Source organism: Gossypium hirsutum, chromosome D12 (assembly GCF_007990345.1).
Source record: "Gossypium hirsutum isolate 1008001.06 chromosome D12, Gossypium_hirsutum_v2.1, whole genome shotgun sequence".
Taxonomy (NCBI): Eukaryota; Viridiplantae; Streptophyta; class Magnoliopsida; order Malvales; family Malvaceae; genus Gossypium; species Gossypium hirsutum.
In genome coordinates, this window is record NC_053448.1 from 31,481,791 (window position 1) to 31,490,080 (window position 8,290).

The 8,290-nt window shown below is 33.8% G+C and overlaps 1 long non-coding RNA gene across 1 annotated transcript; it reads right to left on the reverse strand.

Moving 5' to 3' along the window:
* Positions 1 to 753: 753 nt before the first annotated feature.
* On the reverse strand, positions 754 to 1,590 carry LOC107945730 (uncharacterized). Its single transcript, XR_001696693.2, has 2 exons — positions 1,303 to 1,590; positions 754 to 1,035 (listed from the first exon to the last, which is right to left on the reverse strand). It is a non-coding gene; the product is annotated as an uncharacterized lncRNA (long non-coding RNA).
* Positions 1,591 to 8,290: the final 6,700 nt, after the last annotated feature.

The window sequence follows — 8,290 nt, forward strand, 5'->3', positions numbered from 1 at the left end:
ATTTGAGGTCTCGAGACTTGTTCTTAGAGGCTCGAGACTAACATTAGAAATGTATAAAATGCACATTCAGAGGCATGTAAATGGTCTCCTAAGTATACATAAACAAGTCCAACATATCACCAATTTATCATGCATCTATTTGACATATAAAAACAACTCAGAAAACACACAAGAACATGGCATGCAATACATTATGTCATGACATACAAATACCACTTCTTTTATTATAAGTCCAAATCATGCCATCATATACTCACATGATCATAACATTCCAACTAGTTAAAATTGACCTATAAAGACTCATAAGACCTTGAGACTTGGGTACATGTTATTTACTAACAATTTCAAAACGAACATTACAATCACTTGATTAAGCTGAGATATGTGCCTTTGCATGTCGTTGGCCTTCACAATCAAATCAAAATGTCTACTCAGCACCTATGCATGGAAAACAAACACATTCGCACAATAAGCATTGAAAGCTTAGTGATGCTAACATAATTCAATTTCAAAACATCAAGGCATTAAGTAGAGAAGCATGTTGACATGACATTATACCATATCATCCACAATGAACATATATCATGATACCAATTCACCCTCAGGGTTTTTGCATCAGATTTTCATATGTCAAGTAAACCAAATTTCATTATCATAAGTTAGCTTGTATTAACCGAATGAGGACTCAAGAAGGTTACGCAGATTTATCCCCTAACATATCAAATATATGCTTTTGACCCTCAAGCTATTATATAAGAGCCAAAAAAGATGCGCACAAGCGCTAGTATAAAATGCACACAAGTGCCAATAATATGTTAATGATCTTCAGGGTATTATATAATAACAGTAACAGGTCAATTTTGACCTGGGCCTAAAGACCCAAAACAAATAAAAACAAGGCCCAAAAATTAAAAACCCTAGCCCACCTATCTTAACATTCAGCAAAAAATAAACCCTAGCCCCTAACCCTCTTCAGCCGCCGCATCTAGACCTGCCATTGCTGCCGCCGCGCCACCACACGCCTCCTCCACGCCTCTGACACCAGCAGAAAGAAATCAATGCAACAAACAGAAGAAACAAATAGCATAAAGAAAAAAAAAAGAGAAATAAACAGTTTGTAATGGCCTATAAAAACAACAAGAGCCATTTTGTATTGCTTCCGCCTTTTTACGAACAATAGAAATAAAAAGCAGAAACTAAGAGGATTGCTGGTTTTTTTTAAATCTTTCTTCTTCTTTTTTTGTTTTTATTATTATTTTATTTTTTTAAACGAAAATAAAAAAAAGGGAAAGCAAAACTTACCTGAAGCAGACTCGCAGCCCTGCCGTCGGTGGTCCTTCACCGTCGTCGGATTCGGTTTGGGAAGGGGCCAAGTTTTTTCTCTCCTTGTTTCCCCGATCTGCGGTTTTGGCCTTTGAACGCGCTTCAACGCTTTGGCCGGAAAAGCCCTCGCACGAGGCCGGCCGTCGGCCACGAGTGCGTTGGCGGCAGTCCAAACGACCGAATATGAGGGGGGTTTGAGAGAAAATGGGGGCTGTTGAGTTTTTTTTTTAAGAAATACTGAAAAATGAAATTTCAAGAAAAAATCTGGCTTTTATATTGCTAATTAAACGACGCCGTTTGGAGAAAAAGTGCCTAGACGATGAAACGACGTCGTTTAGTTGCCTTTGCCCGCGCGATCCGACCCTCCTGCTCCAGGGGATCCGCGTGTTGCGCCTGGAGGGGCTATTTTCACGTTCAGCCCCTCCTCTTTTTTATTGCAGTGCAATCGGATTCTTTTGTTTCTTTCATTTTGGCCCATAAATTTTATGCCAATTTCATTTTAATCCTCGTTGAAACGCTGCGTTTCGTGTTGGGGGATATTTCACAATCGTGTCCCTTGAGTTCTGAGAATGTTTCATTTCAGTCACCGGCAATCCCTTTTTTATTTATTTACGGTTTGAACTCCCGGATTTTGGTTTGATTTTAATTTCATCCTTTAGTTCATTTAATTTATTTATTTATTTATTTAAAAGAAAAGGGGAGTTCCTTTATTATTTATTTTAAGTTATATATATATTATTTACCTAATATCTTTCTTATTATTTGTATTATTTGATTTAAGTCATTATATATACACATACATATTTATTAAATATACTTTTTATATTTCATATTTTCTACATACATATATATACTTATATATTTACATATTTTAATTCATATACCTATACATGTATTTACATACTTACATATATTTTCATATTTAATAATCTCACAATATGTATACGTACATAAGATTTTTTTTATATTTTTATAATGATATGTGCATACATACACTTTTATAATACATATATACACGCACATGCATTTTGTAATTCATATATATATATATATATATTTGGTAATTTTAAAATATATGTATATACATGCACATATTCTCATTTTTCTTTTATATAGTTTTATATATTTTTATTTTTTATTATATTCATTGTTGTTTATGTGTAGTTTTTTTATTTATTGTTTATCGGGATCATTTATCATTTGCTTTGAAGTATCTTTATAAATCATTCATTTTAAGCCATTGTTTTCTTAAATTAAATTATATATTGTTTCGTTTTGTTCGTTTTAGTTATTGATATTTGTATTCGATGTATGGTGTAATTATTGCCATTATGTGTATTAACTCGTTTATTCGTATTTTCGTGCTATGGTATAGATGGCAGTAGCAAAGGCATGATCCCAATATTTAGGTGGAACTTTGGAATGATGTAAGAGTGCTCAGCCAGTTTCAGTAATATGTCGGTGTTTTCTTTCAGCGCAGCCATTTTGTTCAAGGGTGTGGGGGCATGAACTGCGTTGTAAGATGGCATTGGAAGCTAAGTATTTTTCTAGAGCTTGAAATTCCCCACCCCAGTCAGATTGAAACTGTTTAATCGGTTTGCCAAAATATTTTTCAACGAGAGCTCGGAATTGAACAAAGCAATTGAATACATCAGATTTATTTTGCAAAAAATAAATCCATGAATACTTGGTATAGTGATCAAAAAAGACAACATAATATAAATATCCATCAACAGAGGCAATTGGAGAAGGTCCCCATAAATCCGAACATATTAATTCAATAGGTTTTTTTGCTTCAAAAGTAGAATCAGAAAAAGACAATTTTTGAGACTTGCTAACACAACAAGCCTCACATAACGACAAGTCATGCTTAGAGGAAGCAGACAAATTATTCAAATTTAAGACTTTGCGAATAGTTTTGGAACACGCATGGCCTAAACGAGCATGCCATGTAGACAGGGAAACTGAGTGACAAACTGGAGAAATAGGATCTGCGACCAGCCGATATAGGCCATCTCTAATGACTCCCTGATGAAGTACCTGCTTCGTCTTGAGATCCTTAGTCACAAAATGGTCAGAGAAAAATTCCACAGAAACATCATTAGATTTAGTAAACTGAGGAACAGAAAGCAAATTGAGATTAGCTTCTTGAACATGAAGAATATTATGAAGCGAAAAAGAATGAGAACCAATAGTAATTGTATTAGAACCGAGATGAGCAATGGACAGAGATTTACCATTAGTGAGAGTGACTTCATCAGTTCCGCTATACTCAAAGTGGAGACCAAGGTTTTCCAGTTCAGAAGTTAAGTGATGAGAGGGACCCATATCGACAACCCACTGCTTGTCGGAGTGATGAGATGAAGAGCTGTAATTGGCAGTCGGCTTAGGTTGGGTATCATTGTATTTCGGGCTTGGACATTGTCTGGTAGTATGGCCACGCCCTCGACAATTATAGCAGGTTGGTTCAGAAGGATATGAGCCACCACGGCCCTTGGAGGAAGAGTAACCAGCTCGGCGGTTGCCACGACCTCTGCCACGGGAGTTGCCATTAGATTGTTTCCGACCGACATAGTGGGCAACAGCCGCTGGATGAAGAGTCTCAGAGGCAGATTGTAACTGTGATTCTTCAGACAAAAGTAAGCCGTATAGATCATCAAATTTCACAGACACTAATCGTGCCTCGATGTTGCGAGTGAATGGCCGATACTCAGGACCAAGACCCCGTAAAATGTGATCAACAAGATCATCCTCAGAGATCGGTTGATTGAGAGTAAGAAGCTGATCATATATACGCTTTGCACGATCCATGTATGTAACAATCGAATCAGTGCCGCGAGCGAGAGAATGCAATGAATTTTTGAGGGACTGGATCTGAACACGGGACTCGGAGGCATAGGTGGTTTGAAGCTTTGTCCACGCATCAATGGCAGTAGTTGAACCAACAACTTGAGACAGCACTGGTTCAGAGAGAGAGCCAAAGATCCAGCTTAATACAAGCTGATCTTTAATATACCAGGCCTGGTACGCCAGATTCGGCGCCCCGTTAACCTCTCTCGCCGGAGAGGCAGTTCCATCAACATGACAGTATAGTTGATTGCCATGGGGGATCGGGGTGAATTGAGTTTTCCAGAGAAGATAATTTGAGGCGGTGAGTTTAATGGTGAGTTGGTTGTGAATGGAAGGGAAATACATAAGCGAGGACATAACAGAGGAGATATCAACATCGGTGGTTCCCATGGCAGAAGGAGAAGGATCGGGAAAAAAAAAAGAGCGGCGTTGAATCCTAAAAGATGGCTAAATCTGATACCATGAAAAATAAGCAATTTTGGTTTGAACGGCAAGAGTTAATTTTCATTGCTTTGCATTACAAATAAATACAAGTGTTTAACTAGGTGTTTGAGATAGAACACAACAGTGGTTTGAATCTTTCAAACTATTTAAAAAATAAACAAATCCAATCCTAACTGATTTGAATTAAAAACAAAAAAACAAGCCATGTCAGCTAGGTAAGGAAGTTGATGTGGATTGAGTCAGTTGCTTAACACATTTATCATTTGCTTTGAAGTATCTTTATAAATCATTCATTTTGAGCAATTGTTTTCATAAATTAATTCATATATTGTTTCATTTTGTTCGTTTTAGTTATTGATATTTGTATTCGATGTATGGTGTAATTATTGCCATTATGTGTATTAACTCGTTTATTCGTATTTTCGTGCTATGGTAATTCGTTCGTGTACCCTGTTGTTTGAAAAACTGTTTCTCCATATTGTAAATTGTCATTCCATCAACACAATCACTTTTTCACACACTATTTCAAACGTTACATTTATTCTTACCCAAACGTACAAAAATAAAAATTTCTAAAATAAAGGCAATATTCTGTATTTAGAAAATTCGAGAAATCGTGCCCTAACTTACTGAGCTTTGATTTTTCTCGCGTTGATCCTAAATAACCGAATATCCTTTGAAAATTGAAATAAATGAGGTTTAAATAAAAAATAAAAGGCAAGCTTACTCTCAAAAAATACGAGGTGACGTGTCCTAACTTACTGGATGTGACATCTTGTTAATTCGAGATAAGAAGGCATTTTTCATTTTGATTTATTCGAGTAATTTTTAAAATAACACAATATAAAGAGGGATCGTATTTTTAAATTCTTTTCGAGTTTTTAGTTTTCGACACCAAGATATTAAGTAATCAACTAGGTACCAATTTTGGGCGTATCGAGGGTGCTAACTCTTCCTCGTGCGTAATCGACTCCCGAACCTGTTTTTCTGAATTTCGTGGACCAAAATCGTTGTTTTAATAAAATCTAAATCGTTTATTAAAAACAACCGTTTTACGAGGTGACCCGATCACACCTTATCAAAAAAGATTGGTGGCGACTCCCGTTTTCGTTTTTATTTTCAAAATCCAAGTCGACCCCGTTTTAGCAAAAAAATGGTGTCAACAATAACCATATAAGAACCAAATAAGATGCACACAAGTGTCAAAGCTTTCTCTAAAACTATTAATCCTATGACATGCCAATTATACCCTAAACTCTATTAGCACAATTTAATAGGGCATTTTTAATATCATTTATCATCAAAACACAATTCAATATAGTTTTCATCATGGTATCATAATCACAAACACATATACATGCTAAAAGACATGCTAACCATTTTCAAAGTCATCAATCATAGTCATACATTTTAAACCAACAATCATCACTATTAATTCCTTAGCTTAGCTACTTAAAAAGAATATGTAAGGAAAGCAAATTAGGTTAGCATAACTCAAAATCATCACATGTCAGACAACTTCTCTTTCCCTTGTCTTTCGAAGTCTCAGCCACATCTTTACTTGCGTTCGATAATTCAAACATGAAAATAATGTTAGATCTACGCATTCAAACAAAGAAAGCATTGAAATCAAATATGATATGCATAACCCTAACTTGACTTCTTAGAACCCCAGCGTACAATTTTCATGTAACTCGTAACTCTCCCATTCAAATCTAATTTCAACTATAGAAATGTAATTTAGAGAACTCAAGCTATTCAAAAACACACCTATTGTTTAAAGTTATTGTCATTCTCTATCTAACTTCCATAGCATCAACCATAGCCATTAAGCATTTTTTTCCTTTCCAATTTAACATTTAAAAGGATGGGCTAGTATTAACTCTCATTTTTAAACTATCAAACTAACTAAAATTCAAAGGAATATTCACTAACCTTTGTAGATAAGCTCACGATAATAGAGGATGAAAACGTGCCAATTTTTTTTCTTTATTTTACCGTTTGGAGAAGAAGAGAATAATCTTTTTTCTTACTTTTCCTTAGTTTTCTTAATTATTAAAATGAATTCAATCTATAATTAACATCATTTAGTGATTGAGAAAAAATTATGGAATGGTTAATGGAAATCTATAGTATGGATCAACACTCTCCAAAAAGCTAATTAAGGTTTTGATTTAATTACTCACAAAGCCTAAGTTTAATAACACATTAAGAGCTTTTCTTAATCTCTTATCTAAATCCTTCAAATTTAATAACTTCTACAATTTAATCCTTATGCTTTAATTACTAGGTTTCTAATAAATTACTTAATAACAACCTTCTCTATTCTCGTATTCGTCTCGAAAATCTCTCAATTTAGTTTTTCGGAACAGCTCAATTTAAGAAATCCGATAATTGAATTTTCTGACATCGATGAAAAGGGGTAGTTACATTGAGTTGGTGTCACGAATCAACGAAGCACCAATTAGTTAGGGAATTACGAAAATGTCCTTTCGTAATTAAAAAAAGTTATACTATTTGAGAATATTTTAGTCTTTTTATTTTTTACAAAAAAACCTAATAAAAAAATTGCAAGTGTCTAGATTTGAACCCGTGATATTTACATCAATAAAATATTGATTTTTTCATTGAACCAAAACTTTATTTTAATATAATATTTATATTTTAATTGTATTATAAATATTTCATGTGTTATTAATTAGTTTCAAACCATAGTTTCATTATTTATTGTATTTTACTTTTAAATATACCTATGTGTTCTAAACATGTAATTTTTGTACGCATACGCATGAGATAGAATTTCCAACTTTTTTAATGTAAAATTAATTATAAAATAGAAATAGGAAAAATATTTGATACACTACCCACAAATAGAGTTGGGGGTGATAGCAAGTGTTTTGCAAAGTATAGTAAAATACTTTAAAAGAAAAATAAATATATAAAAGAATGAAAACATAATAATTTTTTTAACTCTACTTGCGAAGTTTAAAAAAGTGTAGTGCCAACAACTTGACTATCGCCAGACGTGCGAACGTCTAGGCTGGAAATGCTGTAACAAGAAAAATAGAAAATAGAACAATGATGTCCACAATTGTACAAGTAAAATTGTAATATAGTAAGTTTACAATGAAGCACTTCGGGCAGTATTCCGAGGATCATACCCAAGGGAGGATGGATTAAACTTAAAATTATCTTCTACATGAACAGGGCTAAATAGTAATAACCGAAAATTATAGTACGACAAATAACGAGAAAATTGAATATCGACAATAACATAAATTACTAACAACAAATTAACAATCAAATTAAATATTAGATAACAAGAAAGAGATTAACTCTCATTAGTGTTCATAATTAACTTCAAAACTCAAGTTTCAATAAATTAACTAATAACTAACCAATTATTACCTATCGGCCTCCAACTAATTAATTAATCAAAAAAACTATTTATCTATCGACCTCGCAGTTTAAACCAGGATAAATTATGAAGTGCTTAGTAAAATATTCTCTCGACCTCATTTACCTAGATTACTTCTTAGGGTTATTAGTCCTAGGGTTTAAGTATGCATAATTTAAGCCAACTATTTCTACGACAAACCCTAATTCTTTAGTTAATTACTCCCACGTCCGATTGTTAATCTTCCTAAGGAATTTAGCTATGCATGAATTTAGA